Source organism: Magnolia sinica, chromosome 4 (genome assembly GCF_029962835.1).
Source record: "Magnolia sinica isolate HGM2019 chromosome 4, MsV1, whole genome shotgun sequence".
Classification (NCBI taxonomy): Eukaryota; Viridiplantae; Streptophyta; class Magnoliopsida; order Magnoliales; family Magnoliaceae; genus Magnolia; species Magnolia sinica.
In genome coordinates this window covers 40,135,695-40,152,038 of record NC_080576.1, presented here as the reverse complement: position 1 = coordinate 40,152,038, position 16,344 = coordinate 40,135,695, and the positions used below count along the sequence as shown (strand labels likewise).

The window sequence follows — 16,344 nt, the reverse complement described above, 5'->3', positions numbered from 1 at the left end:
GAATGATGTCGCATCTGCCCCATAACTGTCTTTAGGTAAAATGACTCTTGCATTAATTGTGGGTGTCCTCCACATGTTGATGGGGTGGTTAACCCTGTGCGTCTGGGCTGCGTCATCCGAGTCCTTTTTTATCGGCCAAGCCCGTGTTAATCCCTCATTGGTTGTGGAGTTGTCGCTTGAGTAATGAACCAAGAAACAGATCAAGGGACACAGGTAAGGAGCCACTACGAGCGCCTTGAGTGTCACACCCCGAAATTTAGGAGAGTAACTCGAACCCAAATCCCAAGCCCGTGAGGTGCAAGATTTACTTTTATTTAAGTCTATATAACTATTTTCATTCCCAATATACCAAGATTCCTCATGACATCATTTACATCAATTATGCACAAACCATAACTAAATAAAATCAACTCGACTTTAATGCATCATTCTTTCACAAAAACAAAAGTGAGTAAAAGAAAATACATAATTTATTAAGTTTAGACTAAAATTAAAACAAAAGCAATCCTTAAGACTGAGTATGACTTTGGCTCATTAATAATAGTATGCCTCCTCGAATTATTCATACCCGATACTTGAAATGGTTTAAATACCCTGAGTACAACAACTCAATAAAATCATTTTCATCCCAACCGAAATTTGTACGTTAGCATCATAACACAACTTCATAATAATAAAGTAAAAATCAACATTTAAGGAGACAATAAATATTCGCAAAAATATTTTAAAATTTAAAAAAATAATTTCATAAATGACAAAATTACAAAATGCAATTATCTATAATTAACTTGAAAATATGTCTACCTTAATTATCTTTTAGGGAATGGGCAAAGCACCACGTGATATCTTTTAGGGAACAACCCTGGGCAGAGCACCACGTGATATGTTTTACAAGTTAATTCGGCTGACTTTGGAAATCGCCTTAAATTTACCCACTCTATGCACCTTTGACGTCATCAAAGGTTTAGGGCCCAGTTGGATTCGAATTCGGAAACTCGCACTTTTTCGCATTGCGTAAGTTGTCGATGTCATCATTCGACCTTCAATGTCATCAAACCAGTCTTCAATGTCATCCAACAACTCTTCGATATAATAAAAAATGGCCTAGAACTGTCTAGCGAGTTGAGCATGAAAATTAGAAATCCTCCATGTCATCGAACTGACTTCAATGACATTGAACCTTGCCTTCAATGGAATTAAAGGGTCTTCGATGGAATTGAACATTATACCCAATTGTCCAGTAACAAAATTAATTTTCCACTAAAATTCCGATGTGATCGATTATCCTATGGCATCGAAGTATGTTAAATGTCATCGGCAAGTCAAGTTCAGCAGTTTTAAATTTTGCACTTTACAAATTCGATTTTCTTCTTTCTTCACTTGGTTTTCTTAGATCTTGGACTCTTGAAATCTTTAATCTTGGTCTTCAAAGATCCAATCCTTGCTTTGACAATTATTAAACATCAAATCCATACTTTTAGCATCCTTTTCACCTTAAGCTCTCAAAATCACATCTCAAGACAGACATGCATAAATATATCGATTAAGCATTATCATGTTCATAAAACCAAGGTATAAACAAAGGAAAATATACAATATTTAGCACTCAACACAGAGCACTGGTGTCGATCTTTCGAAAGTGACCCTGGGAAGAACACCCGTGTGTGTATCCTAGGCATAGCAACCGTGCCGATCTTTCTAGAGTGACCCTAGGCAGAGCACCCGTATCATGATATTTGAGTCATACACTCTACAATTTCACAATTTTTGTATACCAAATATAACTAACTACCACTACATTACATCAATAATGTATTCTCCCAAAAATCGACATACCATATATATAATAGTTCAAATCTTTATGGAGAAACAACTACAACAACAATACTATGAAATTTTAATTTGTAAATAAAATATAACTATTTGATGGTAACTCGAAAAAGGCATACACTATAAAAGAAAAACAGACATAGTATATTTGTATATAAGTAATCATCAATTTAATGTATACATTATTTAATAAGAGAAAATGAATTCATGAATTTATAAATAAAATTAACAACTATTTGATGGTAACTAAAGAAGGCATATACTAGGAGGGAATAACAAACATAATATATTCAAGATTTTTATGCACAAGTAGTCATCAATCTAATGTGTACATTATTTAACAATACATCTACATAAAAGGATTCAATGTAAATCTAACAAGGCTATGCAATACACCATCAATTACTAGCGTCTACAGTTGGTTTAACAACAAGTAATTGTTAAAGAATTCATATATACACCAAAAAATGTAATGTTATACATATACAATCAAAGTAATTCAATGTGTACAGTAGTTTAAGCATTCATGCATGTAAACCAAAAGTACAGGTGGTTTTATGTTTGCCAACTTGCAAGTTGAACATCATTCTATGCCTATGATATTTACGTATAAATCTTGGTATTGGGTGTAGGTTATATCACCTACCTGTTGCATGACCTATGTACAGAGATAGTTATCATACAACTCAACAACGACTTTACTTCTTCAGGATAATGGAGTTTAATATAGGAAACTTAGGAGGTGAGGGAGTAAGTCTTTAATGGAGATTTGTCGGTGGTTTTGGAGGTTCGTGGCTTCATGGTTGAGGCAGCGTGCATGCACAACACACATTATTGATCATTATCATTATTATCAACATTATTATTTTTTCCTGCCAGATTGACAGTTTGGATAAGAAACAATGGCTGGGATGGAGCATCAGGTTGAGGTTAGTTTTTGAAAGAAAATAAGGAGGAGAAATTTTTGAAAAGTCGTGCTGGCATTACGAACTTGAAGGTCTCCTACATGAGTTAGACGGGGGTTCCGATGGGGTCCATCATGATCTAAAATGAAAATCTAATTCATTCATCATTTTCCTCATGGTCAGTGTTGATTATGGAGCCAAAAATGGGACAGATCAAGTAATCAGGTGGGTCATGCTGATGGAATCTGAGCAAGAGCTTTCAGCAATTAAGGTTTTGCATATATGTGAATCCAGTGATCGATTTAGATCGGCAGTGGAGTCCACTACAAAGAAGGGTTTGAATTGATGGGTTTAGGATGGTGTACATCTATTTTACGAAGAATAATAAATGAATGAGAGAAAATTGGAGGGTTTGTTGCATGTGGAGATATATATATATATATATATATATAGCACGGTGGGACCCACAACGATGAGATGGTAAATCCATACTATTCATTAGTTTTGCCTAGTTATGCTAGCATGGGTCCAAAAATGAAGGCGATCTAAAGTTACAATGGGCCACACCAAAGGGATCAGTGGGGTTTGGAATACCTACCATTTAAAAAAAAGAGGATGTTACATTCTACCCCTCTTAACAAAATTTTATTTCTAAAATTTACTATACTAAAGTCTATAAAAAAATCAATTGGTGCATTTGCAACGATGGTGGTTTTGTGCTATCATTTCCTTCAGTTGTGGCACTTCTTCAAGAGGCAGCTTGTATACTTGTACCGAAGCTTGCTCCTTTCTAGTGATGTGATGGCATGTCCTAAATTTACTGATGAGATGGCGGCCTCTTGGCTTAGATTGTTGTTGCTGAGGTCGAGTCTTTTAAGGTCTTTATAGTTGCGAATGTTAATGTTATTAAAATAGTTGTCAATATTTTTAGTGCGGTCCTTGGTATGGCTGTAATGTTGACAGGTACAACAAAGGTTGTTAACTATCTCTAAGATACTTAGTATGGTTATAGAGAAGCTCAGTGTTGCGGTTGAGATTTCGAATGTTGTGGCTACCCATGTGGATGGTTAGTGTGGTCCTCTGTTTCTTTACTTAGTTACACAACAGTTAGTGTAATCTTGCTCTAGATTCAGGATTCTTTCTTTATTTGCTTCCAGCTCTTCCTGAAGTCTTTATATACTTTCATCAGTGTGACTATGAGATCAACTGATAGAGACATTTGTTCTCTCTTACGATAAGCAAGGTCCATATGGCCTAATCTTAGTCAAATAATCCACTATAAGGTCACTAGTTCTAATTCTATCATGTAGTAACTTAGAAAGCATTTTAGATCATGTTACTTATCGTCTAGATAAAGATGTAAGTGTGAAAATAGTACCTTTAGAATTCTCTGTGTCCGGTTGTGGGGTATAATCCACTCATAACGTTGTGTCCTCGCATGGTGGTAAAGTGGCATCATCTCTTGCATGGCATCGTCCTGTGAAGGTGCCGGATTAACTTAACCTTAAACATGGTCTTTGTATTGCTAAGGTCATACTCTTGAGGCTGAGCTAAATCTTTTTAGATGATGTTAGGGCGAAGACGTGTATGCCCCAAACTTGGAAACCGGGCTCATAAAATTTTCGATCGCCGAATCCGACGCTGACAGCCTCCGTAGTACCCCATTCTCGGCTCCCTGCACCCAAATACCAGGTTCCGATCCTGGGATCCTATAAGGAGAATTTTTGTCAACATGAATTTATTCCGTAACAAGCATAACCCACGAACAATAACCAAGACACCATCACAAAATCCACTATGATAAAAAAACTTTAAGGTACAATGCGCAAAAACGGAAATACAATAATAATAATAATAACATAACTCCGGAAGCTCTACGGCACGTTCCACTTCCTGTTCAGCTACGGTCTGGCGTTACCTGCACGCATCAATCGTGCATAAGCTTATAGAAAGCTTAGAGGGTAGTGAGAGTGTGTGCGCAATATAAGCATGCTTAGAATGCAATGTCAGAGTAATGCGAAATATGTTGGCAAATCCATGAATACTATCAACCGTATTAAGGCTATGAAATACAAGGCATGAATGCTATCGGCCATATCAAGGCCATGCAATGCAAGGCATGAATGATGTCGGTCATACCAAGGTCATGAGATACGAGATGCAACTCAAGCATATAGTCCTCATCCGAATCCACATATCAATGCAGCTAATCACTAGAGCATCAAACATCAGTACAGTTTTCACTCTGGATAATCACCGAGGTTTAGTACACTCCAAATAGCACTGCCCCTTTCCCAGGTGCACAGTCTAAGTGAGCGTAAGAAACCTCACTATCCGCCTAGCCAATAGCCAATACTCATTTACGAGCTGATCATACTCAGCCTAGCAATTGCCCCAACCTCTGGTGGGTAAGTCTACACCCCCTCCAACCGACCACGACATAGCGGGAGACGCGGGGTAAGACCCATATCCTAGCCCGTACCATTCAGTAGGCCTACGTGGTCCTCCTGGTTGAATTTCGGCAACCCTCTACCAGTATCTGACATTTGCGCACGATCCTAAGCCGAGTCCCGTACATCAGAGTTGACTCGACTTGAAACTTGTACCCCTGCGATCGTGCCGTCACCGCGGTTCCAACGCCGCGACTCGTGCACCAATCCGATACCTAGGCCAGGAAGTGTGGGCCCGCATTCATTCCGAAGAAATGCCGCGCATTGCGAATTCTGAGAGAATCTTTATGACATGTCCAATCAATCAATCAATCAATCAAGTCAAGTATACTCCATACCTTAAGTACAAGCACCCATCCCTTCTTTCCCTAAGTCAACTCTCTCTCTCCCCACCCATCCCTCTTTTACCTAAAATTCGAACAAACCCATACCTCTTCATCCCTTCCTTACAACACCCATCATCCATCCCTCTCCTCACATCTCTCTCTCATTCTCTAACTATTTTCTAAGCAACCCATAGAGAGGAAAACATCCATGGCTTTCATGGAGTGAGAGAGTTTTATATGTGGCCCACTCCCTACCACTCTATCTCCCATCTCCACCCTTCAAATCTCATCATCCTCCGTCGAAGTTAAAGCTTAGGAGCCAAGGAGTTCAAGGAGTTAAAGAAGGAAGCCATAGGTGGGTGATCCACCGTTGATTTTCTACTAGAAGCCCACTTGTGACGGGACCTATTTTTTTAATGTATGTATTGTGATCATGGAGGGCCCATAGTGGCGGAGTCCCTCCATCACCATCCGATCTCTCCTTTTTTCTCTTTCTCTCTCTTTTATTTTTAGTATGGTAATGATGATGATAAGATGTGTGGCCCACCATGATGTTTACCTACAAGCCGTCTACCGATGGACCCCATCCATGTGGGATACACCATGATTTATGTATTTTATCGACGTCGTCCATCTATTTAATCTAGGCCATCAAAAGGGCCTGAATGATGAGAAAACACAAATATCAGACTGATCAGGTGGGCCACGTCCATGTAGGACCCACCTTGATGAGGTATTTATCCACACCGTCCATCCAGCGTCCCTGGACGCTGGACATAGCAAGTAGTGGAGGTGGCTAATAGTGAAGTGTTAACTGACAGTGGGGTGTACTCGCCAGCCGCATCAGAGAAAGAAAAAATATATATAAATAAATAAATAATAATAATAATATATGATATTATATGGGAAGGGTAGCCAGTACGTGGGACCCACCTCCCTTTTTTTTAGTTGTAATGTACAGCAGCAACTATGTAGCTACCGTAATAGCATCATCAGGGTCCGTGGGACCCATCCAGTTGTCCATCCATTAGATGGGCCACACCATGTGATATATCCACCGTCCTTGGACGGTGGAACCCACCCCATGTGTGGGGATACACCTTGATGCATGTAGCTGTCCAAGCCGTCCAGGGCCTGGACGTTGATTTAATATTATATTATATTATATTATATATATATTATGTTATAACATATACATGATGGTGGACCCTATGTGGGACCCACCTCTGCCTTTTAGTGCAGCCAACTGCACGTACAACAGCTATTTAGTTGCTCTTTTGATGTCAACAAGATCTGTGGGACCTACTGCATGTGTGGATGCAATCCACACCATCCAGCTCTATGGGTCCCGCTGTTGTACGACACCAGCAAGTTCCACAGGCCCCACAATGATGTATGTGTCTTATCTACGCCATCCATGGTTTGGATGGTGGTGCCTACTATGATGCATGTGTTATATCCATACCGTCCAACCATTTGTGAGATCATTTTATGGCATGGGGAAAATGAGTGAGTCAGATCCAAAGTTCAAGTGGACCCCACCATTTGCAATAATAGTGAGGCACAGTGACATCCACCGTTCAAACTCCTAAGGGCCACAGTAGTTTCCAAATAAGCTGATATTTTATTTTCACTTCATCTATCTCTATGTTAACTTATGAATAGTTGGATCTCAAAAATGCCCCACGGTGAGTCCTATAAATGTTTAACGGTGGGTGTGGCTGCTCCCATGGTTTTCTGTCGTGGGCCCTATAGGATTTTAACGGTGGAGATCATTATCACCACTACTATTTGTGGTATGGTTCAAATGATCTTCCAATCATCATCTCTGCCGCTATTTGGAGTTTGGTCCAGATGATCTTTCGATATGATTTATTTTTGGCATATGGTGCGGCCCGTGGATGTGGCCCACTTGATGTGTATAAGGCCCATTGAAGTAGCCCACTTGATGTGTATGAGGCCCATTAGTGCGGCCCATTGAAGTAGCCCACTTGATGTGTATGAGGCTCATTAGTGCGGCCCATTGAAGTAGCCCACTTGATGTGTATGAGGCCCATTAGTGCGGCCCATTAAAGTAGCCCACTTGATGTGTATGAGGCCCATTAGTGCGGCCCATTGAAGTAGCCCACTTGATGTGTATGAGGCCCATTAGTGCAGCCCATTGATGTAGCCCACTTGATGTGTATGAGGCTCATTAGTGTAGCCCATTGATGTAGCCCGATTTGATATTCATGAGGCCCATCGATGCGGCCTATTTGATATACATGAAGCCCATTGGTGCAACCCATCCATGAGGCCCATCATAATGTATTCGAGGCCCATGGGCGAGGCTCATTGTGATGTATTCGAGGCCCATGGGCGTGGCCCATTGTGATACATGTGAGGCCCTTGAGTGAGGCTCATGGCGATGTATATTAGGCACTTGTGTGAGGCCATGGGCCCACTATACGTATGGCTCTACGTGGGCCACTCGTTGGGAGCAATGTTGGTTAAATGACCACATTGATGGGCAATGATGGTTGAATGTCTACATTGTGACCTTCCCTTAGGCCTTGATAGTCTCATTTTTATCATTCTCTTGTGGGTTAACCCTAATCAGTGGGCCCCATTCACCATAGACGGATGGTTTCGCACTATCGGATTTGATATAACCACGGCCGAGGGTCGATCTTTGTATTATAGTTGAACGGCTGTTCATCTATGGACCCTGCCTTGTTTTTATGCTGATTATCAGTGCTTATTATTGATGCTGATTGTCGGTGTCGATTGTCGATACTGATCATTGGTTCCGATTGTTGAGGTCGATTCTGATTATCGAGGCTGATTCCGATTGTCAAGGTCGATTCCGATTGTCGAGGCCGATTGTCGATGCCTAATTTGATGTATATGCGGCCCGTATTTTAGGCCCATTGTGATGAGTATTCAGCCCATGTTTAAGGCCCAATATGACGTATATAAGGCCTATTGTGGTGCATTTGAGGGCTAGGCGATGGAGCCAATTGTGATGCATATTAGGCCCATGTGAGAGGCCCATCGTGATGTGTATTAAGATTTTGAGTGAGGCCCACGGTGTTGTATATTTGGCCCTTATGTGAGGCCATGGGTCCTCTATATGTTAGGCTCTATGTGGGCCACTCCTTGGGGGTAATGTTGGTTAAATGTCCACATTGTTGAGGTCAATTGTCGATGATGATTATCGGTGCCGGTTATTGATACCGATTATGAGAATATGATAGCATAGCATCATGATACATGCTCATACGCATCATCTACATATTTGTTATGAGATATGATTGACCATTGCATATGTCATAGTGTCAGTCGTTTATGGGACTCCCTGATAGGTGGAGTTATCCCACATGAGCGCAAGGTATGTGCAGGATTGATGCATGACTGGATTGTATGACTCATGCACCTTGCATTGTGTGTTGTGATTACTGTACGTCCTAGTGACATCAGGGTGGTAGCCTCCATAGGCATATCATGGATAGTCAGATGGGACACCGAAAATCTGTTACTAGCATTAGGCTGTCATAGATAGCCCTGGGTGAAAATCCCTAAACCCTCTTGGTACCAGAGGATGCCCCAACGTCGAGACCGAGTGGATATATATAAGCGCATGAAAGCCGAATACTAGGAGGCCGCATCTCTCACTATGTCGTGGTCGATTGGGAGGGGGTTTAGCCTTACCCGCCTGAGGGAGTAGGCATAGCTAAGCTGAGTCTGACCAGCTCCTAAATGGGTCCGCTATCGACAAGCCAGGTAGGCATTGGTATATTGCTGGCAGGTGGGTAGTGAGGTCTTTTCCACTAGCTGGGTTGCGCGGCCTGCAAAGGCGGTAGTCAGCTTGGAGTGTACTAGACCCCGATGATGATCCCAGAGATGTACAGTACTGACTTATAGAGCAGGAATTGCATACTCAGCATTATATTCATTCATTCATTTACTCACTATCCACTTGGGCTGGTGGTGCGCAACTATTGTTATGTGCACTTTCATAATGGCCAGGATTTCGATTAGGGTGCGCGACTAACCTAAGATCAGGAGCTTACCATATTGAGTCTATCTATCTAAATTCAGGTATGGGACTGGTTTGGATAGAAGTCCTTTGTAATAGGCCCCATAGCCTGCAATACCACGTACTATGATCTCGACTTCACACTGCAACTTGGTTATTTCATTCGCACCACATATTGCATATTGCATTACATCCTCAACATATGGCATTTTGGGTTGATATGTTTCTGCACTAATATGGCCTAGACGGACTAAGCAAGAATTACATATTGCATTGTACCCTTGGCATCTGATGTTTGGATCTCTTGACTCCTCATTTGCATAGCTGATTTGTATTGCATACTCTGATATTGTATGACTTATGGACTTGTCAATATTTCTAGTTACTATGATATTGTATGGTTTATGGACTTATCAGTATCTCCATTTACTTTGATATTATATTCTAAGCATGCATATACTGCTCACACACTTACACCACCCTATAAGCTTTCTATAAGCTTATGCACGATAGATGTGTGCAGGTGGCATTAGGTTGTAGCAGCGTCAAGCTTGGAGCGTGCAGTGGACTTTTGGAGCTTTAATTTGATATATGTATTTCCCTTTCAGCATTGTATTCAAATGATTATATTAGTGGATTTGTGATAGTGATGTTACCTTTGTGGTTTGGGTAAACTTGTGGTTATACTTATTATGAGTTAAATGTACATTGAAAAATTCTCCTTGTAAGATCCCAGGATCGGAATCTAGCGTATAAACGCTGGGAGCCGAGAATGGGATACTACGGAGGCTGTCGGCACTGGATTCAGTGATCGAAAATTTTGTGAGCCTGATTTTTGAATTTGGGGCGTGACACGCGGCCTCCTGGTATTCGGCCCTCGTGTGCTCATGTATCCACTCGATCTCGACGTTGGAGTCATCCTCTGGTACCATCGGCTTTAGGAATTTTCACCTAGGGACATCTATTGCGCCCCAATGCTAATAATAGTATTTCGAGTGTCTAATCCTACCATCCACAATATGCCTATTGAGGCTATGGCCCTAATGTCGTTAGGGCGTACAACAAACATAACACACAATGTAAGATGCATGAGCCACACAATCCAGTCATGCATCAATCCTGCGCATACCATGCGCTCATGTGGGACAACTCCACCTAACAGAGAGTCTCATAAACAACTAGCCCAATGGCATATGTAATGATCAGTCACGTCTCATAACAAGCATGCAGATGATGCGTATGGGCATGTATCATGCAATATCAATGAGGCCCAACGATTTGGGTCAACCCACTTAGAGAAGATGAGATGGGCCTAACAAAGGCCTAAGGAAAAGGTCACAATGTGGACGTTTAACCATCATTGCCCATCAATGTGGACATTTAACCAACATTGCTCCCAAGGAGTGGCCCACATAGAACCAAACGTATAGTAAGCCCACGGCCTCACACAAGGGCCAAATTTACTTCACAGTGGGCCTCACTCAAGGGCCTGATATGCATTACGATGGACCTCACTCATGGGCCACACATGCATCACATTGGGCCTCACTCATGGGCCACATATACATCACATTGGGCCTCATCATATAGGTCTCATATTCATCATATTGGGCCTCATATACATCAAGTGGGCCGCATCACATGGGCCACAACAATGGGCCTCATATACATTAAGTGGGATGCATCACATGGGCCTCATATACATTAAATGGGCCGTAACACATGGGCCTCATATACATCAAGTGGGCCACATCACATGGGCCGCAACAATGGGCCTCATATACATTCAGTGGGTCGCATCACATGGGCTGCAACAATGGGCTTCACATACATCAAGTGGGCCGCATCACATGGGCCACACATACATCAAATGGGCTGCAACTCATGGGCCTCATATACATCAAGTGCGCCGAATCACATGGGCCCCATACACATGAAGTGGGTCGCATCACGTGGGCCCCATATACATGAAGTGGGCCCGCATCACGTGGGCCACACCATAAATAACAGCGGAGATAGTGATCAAAAGATCATCTGGACCATACCATGAATGACAGTGAAGATAATGATTTCCACTGTTTAAAAAAAAAAGCATTTCATATTGATCCAGAACTTTTGTGATCTCAAACGGACTTCAATGGTAGACGTTCATTCTCCACAGATTTTTTTTTTGCTGTGTGGTCCACTTGATAGATAGTTCTGTCTTATTTTTCTTCTCAACCCTTAAGATTGTACGGGACCCACAGAACTTACTGATGTCACTACATCAGCTTTATAGTTGGTGTGTGGTAGACCAGCCAATCCGCTTCTCATCGTCCAATCCTTGGACGGTGAGGATACAACGCATCCATCATGGTAGACCCCACCATCCAAGGACTGGATGGTGTGGCTAAAACTTACATCTGGTGGGGTCCATGGACGGTGTGGACCCCACACACACATCATCAAGTAGGCCCCACGTGCTAGACGCATCACGGACAGCGTGAATATAAACCACATGCATCACAGTGTGCTCCACCCAGCACCATCCAGATGGATGGTGTGGACGCAAGATATGTACATCAAGGTGGGTCCCACTTAGATGTGGGTCACCCAAGAGGTGGGCTGACCCTATACATCCACCCAAACCAGTGGGCTTACTGACGGTCTGATTTCTGCTCGGTGCCACTGGATCTGCCCTAATCTGGGCTCATGTCCCGGAATAATCACTCCAAAATGGATGATGTGGATACACCACACATGCAGCAAGGTGGGGTCCACGAAGGTGGGCCACCCCACTTGAAGATCCTGCCGAAATTTGTGATTTCCCTTCAACCAGGCCTACCCAAAATAATCTAGCAGGTGGACAGCAAGGTGGCTACCACTGATGGACGGTGTGGATCTACTCCATTCATTAAGGTGGGTCACAACAGGGGAGAGAGAGAGAGAGAGAGAATCGCGTGATGGAGGGGGCCCGCCACTATGAGTCCCTTAATACATGATACAAAGCATACATCAAGATGGGTCCCAAATAGGATCCATACCATCAATCGTAGGCCCCACTTGGCTTATCATCAAAAACACAATCTAACCTACAAATCACCCACTGATTTCACTTCTTCTTGGTCCTTTGGAAAGCTAAGTTTCTTAGCTTCTTCTTTAACGGTGGAAGATGAGGATTGAAGGGTGGAGATGGGAGATTTGGGAGGTAGGAAGTGGGCCACACTTGGCTCTCTTTGGGAAGAGCTTGGATGTTGGCTCTCTCTTGGGGTTGCTTGGGAAATGGACTTGAGAAAGAGAGAGAGAGAGAGAGAGAGAGAGAGAGAGAGAGGTGATGGGATGAAAAGGGATGGGTGTGAGTGATGGGGTGAGTGACAAGAGGGTTGACTTTGGGGATGGTTTGTATAAGAGAGGGATGGGTGTGAGATGGGATGTGTACTTAACTTGACTTAATTGATTGATGTGATGGGTTGTAAAGATTCTTTTGGAATTCGCAACGCATGACATTTTTCTAGAAATAAACGCGTGCTCACAACTCTTGGCCTAGGTATCGCATCGAAGCGCAAGATGCAACATTAGAATTACGGAGACGGCGCGGTCACTAGGGTATAAGTTTCTAGTAGAGTCGACTCAGATCTACGAGATACGACTTAGGGTCACGCGCAAACGCTGATTACAAATCGCGAGTCACCGGAATTCAACCGGGAGGACAGCAGGATCCTAAAGAACGGTACGGACTAGGTTACGGACCTTACAGGACATGTCTTAGAGTTGGCAATCATGGTATCTGGATTTTGGTCTCGACTGCCAATACAAGGGAGGCCTAACTTGATGTTGCATTTGCTGAGGCTGCGCGGATCTTTACGAATATGGCTATAGTGGTGTCAGAGTCAACTGTGTACCCTAAGAAGGTGGCGAAGGTGGCCAGTATAAGATTAGTTGCACAAACAATGGAGGTGGTCGGTAGACCTGTTGTGGAGGTCCCTGATTCTGTGAATATTAAAAATGGGAGGGTCGTCGGCAGAGGTGGGCAGGATGACCTATGCATCCACAGTTATGACAATTTATGGTGAAGAGTGACAGAAATTTCATAGTGGCATGCTTAGTTTCTGGTGCCTGTCCTTTTAGCCTTGGTTGTTGATGCTGAAGAGATCTACGATATAGATGCAACTGTTGAGGTGGCTTCTTAGATGTATCGTGAATAGTTCTTGTTGGCGTAACCTTAGTTACGACTGTATCGCCTCAGAGGAGGTGAGCTCGAGGGTGGCGGTAGTGTTAAAGAGTACCATATGAATTGTTAGTATGTAGATAGCGATGTAGGTTGTGGAGATGGTCCGTAGACTTGTTGAGGTGATGACCCTTGACTCTATGGTTAGCGAAGATGAGATGATAATTGACGTGGAGACACATGTCTCTCTCGAGTCTACAAATGTAGTAGTTTCTAAGATGTTTAGACGACAATCATGCTAGTACGCGGGGCGAGGCGATCAAGTATGGCAAGCAATATGGTCTTCAAATCCTTAGTTGTAGTGGGCTTTTCAAAGTAGGGCAAGGATGGCGTGGATGTTGGTTTGGTCGAACATTGTGTCTAATTCAAAAAAATTTCTAGCAAGCCACCAAGGTACTAAGATTTTTCAAGGGCTTAACTATTTTACTTCTAAGAAATCCACTCCTAATGACATCAGTCCAAGGGTTGTAGATGGAGCGTTGTGACTCGTATCATTTATAAGTATAATTTATGATCGATTGGAGGAATATTAATGTAACGCCCTGAAATTCGGGGGTCGAGCATAACTCAGCTCCCAAGTTCTAAAGCATCACTTATGCAATATATGCAATGATGGATGTATGTTGTCTATATGAGTGCATAAAACATGGAGTAGATTAAGCCAAACTGCAAACATAATCCAGGGATAGGTGAAATCTGTAAGCGGAAGACTGAAGAAATATATATGTATATCTATATAAGTCCCTGAGATATGTATGCTCTACCAGGTCATAATTACAAGTGTTTGTTTCAAAATATAAGTATCAAAATGGAATCATCCATTTCAAAAGAAACCCAGAATCCCGGTAGCTCAAGGCACGGCTCACATGAACCCGCCTGAGAACTGCATAAAAGAAAACGCGTCCTCGTCATCCTCATACTCCTGCTCTGCCTCGGGAGTCGCATCATCATCTGCATCTAAGACAGAGTCAGGTTGGTGTTGAAACACCGTCCCAGAATGTGGGAGTGAGTGATCAACTCAGTGGAACTATACAGTAAAAGTTAACATATTATCAAATCAATCAAGTAGTAATGATAAGGCAATACAATTAAACACGTCCAAATTACTCTTGTTAATGCAAGGATGTATGTAGAAATGATGCATGCTCTCGCCTGCATTCCCTCAGTGTCTTCATCTTATGGTACGCATGACAACCTCCCGCAGTGCTCCACGACACCAAAGCACATGCAATGCGGTGCATGAACATAATTACCAAGTTGTTATTAGTCCTTTTCATACAGCAGGATTTGGGAAGCTAAGGTACCTTCCTCATATCAATTCCCAAACGGTGATCCATTCTAGGGTCGTTAGTCCTAAACAATCTCATACGATATTATGGTTCTAGGTCGCTGTAAAGGGCTCGTCACCAATCAATGCATGCCTAGTCATACCTTAGTTACTACACTAAGGCTCGTCACCTCAATTCAGTATCAAGGTATGCTCGAGGGCACTACAAAGGGCTCGTCACCAATCAGTATAGGCCGACAGCACGAATATAGTGTCCCATACCACCATAATCGGCTCACGAGTCTGGTGTGCTCACTGGTCACTACGGGGAGGCTCGTCACCCCAGCATAGGCTGACAGCTCGACCACGGAGTCCCATACCACCATGCCCGCTCATGAGTCTTAGCGGATCAAGGTACAATGGTTAACGGGATTGCATTGGTAAGTTTGGTAACCTAGATTCAAACAATAGCGTCCATACATGGTGAACATCCACCGGGACAATCAGGTTACTTGACGAGCTCGACTAGCACGAGCGCACATTGAGTTGAATGACATAGAGTGCGCAAACACACCATGTGGCCAAACAACTGCTGACAACCCTAATACCACTCGGGTTCGTCAAACACGTCCTTCGTGGTGAAAACAACCTCGGCCATGAACTCAAGGTTTGTTACTGATTCCCTGGACTATTTCATAGTCCCAAATGCATTCAAGTATAACATATATTTATACCAGCAATTCAGAACAGTAATGGATCAACAATTCTAATCATACAGTATATGAGCATTTGATGAATATCAACTTAACATGAATTCACACATAAGTAACGTTTAAGTTAAACCGACAAAGAATATAGATTGCATGGAGGAAATCATACACATCATTAGGATAGTTGAGAATCTCTTCTCAACACCCATAAAAGTACAATATATGACACACTTATTCGTTCAGACATTTCTACAAACACTTAGGCTACATATTCCAACATACATGACGTATGTTGGTGATAACACACATTTGGACAATTCCTTTCGCCAAGGAGTTGATACACATATAACTAGTACAAATACACGACAATTAATCATGGCAAACACATGTTCGTATTTCATACGTCTACGATACTTTCTACATATACAAGGAATACACGAATTTCAATCTAGCCCATATATATCAGAAACTCAATACAAACATCGCATTTGGCATGTGAAATTGCACCCACAACAATAATAAACCATTAACCGACATTGAAAGCCTTGAAAACCATAACTTATATGAATATAGTCCGCACCTTAAACCAGAAAGTGCGCAACAGATCTGATTTAGACGATAAGTCTTCATC

The 16,344-nt window shown here is 42.4% G+C and overlaps 1 protein-coding gene across 1 annotated transcript in view; it reads right to left on the bottom strand.

Moving 5' to 3' along the window:
• Positions 1–303: 303 nt before the first annotated feature.
• The window catches only part of LOC131243051 (AP-1 complex subunit sigma-2-like), a 50,714-nt gene continuing 34,673 nt past the window's right edge, over positions 304–16,344 (bottom strand). The window contains exon 8 of the mRNA XM_058242114.1: positions 304–594. The gene's annotated coding sequence lies outside the window, so the exon portion shown is untranslated. The remainder of the gene's footprint in view (positions 595–16,344) is intronic.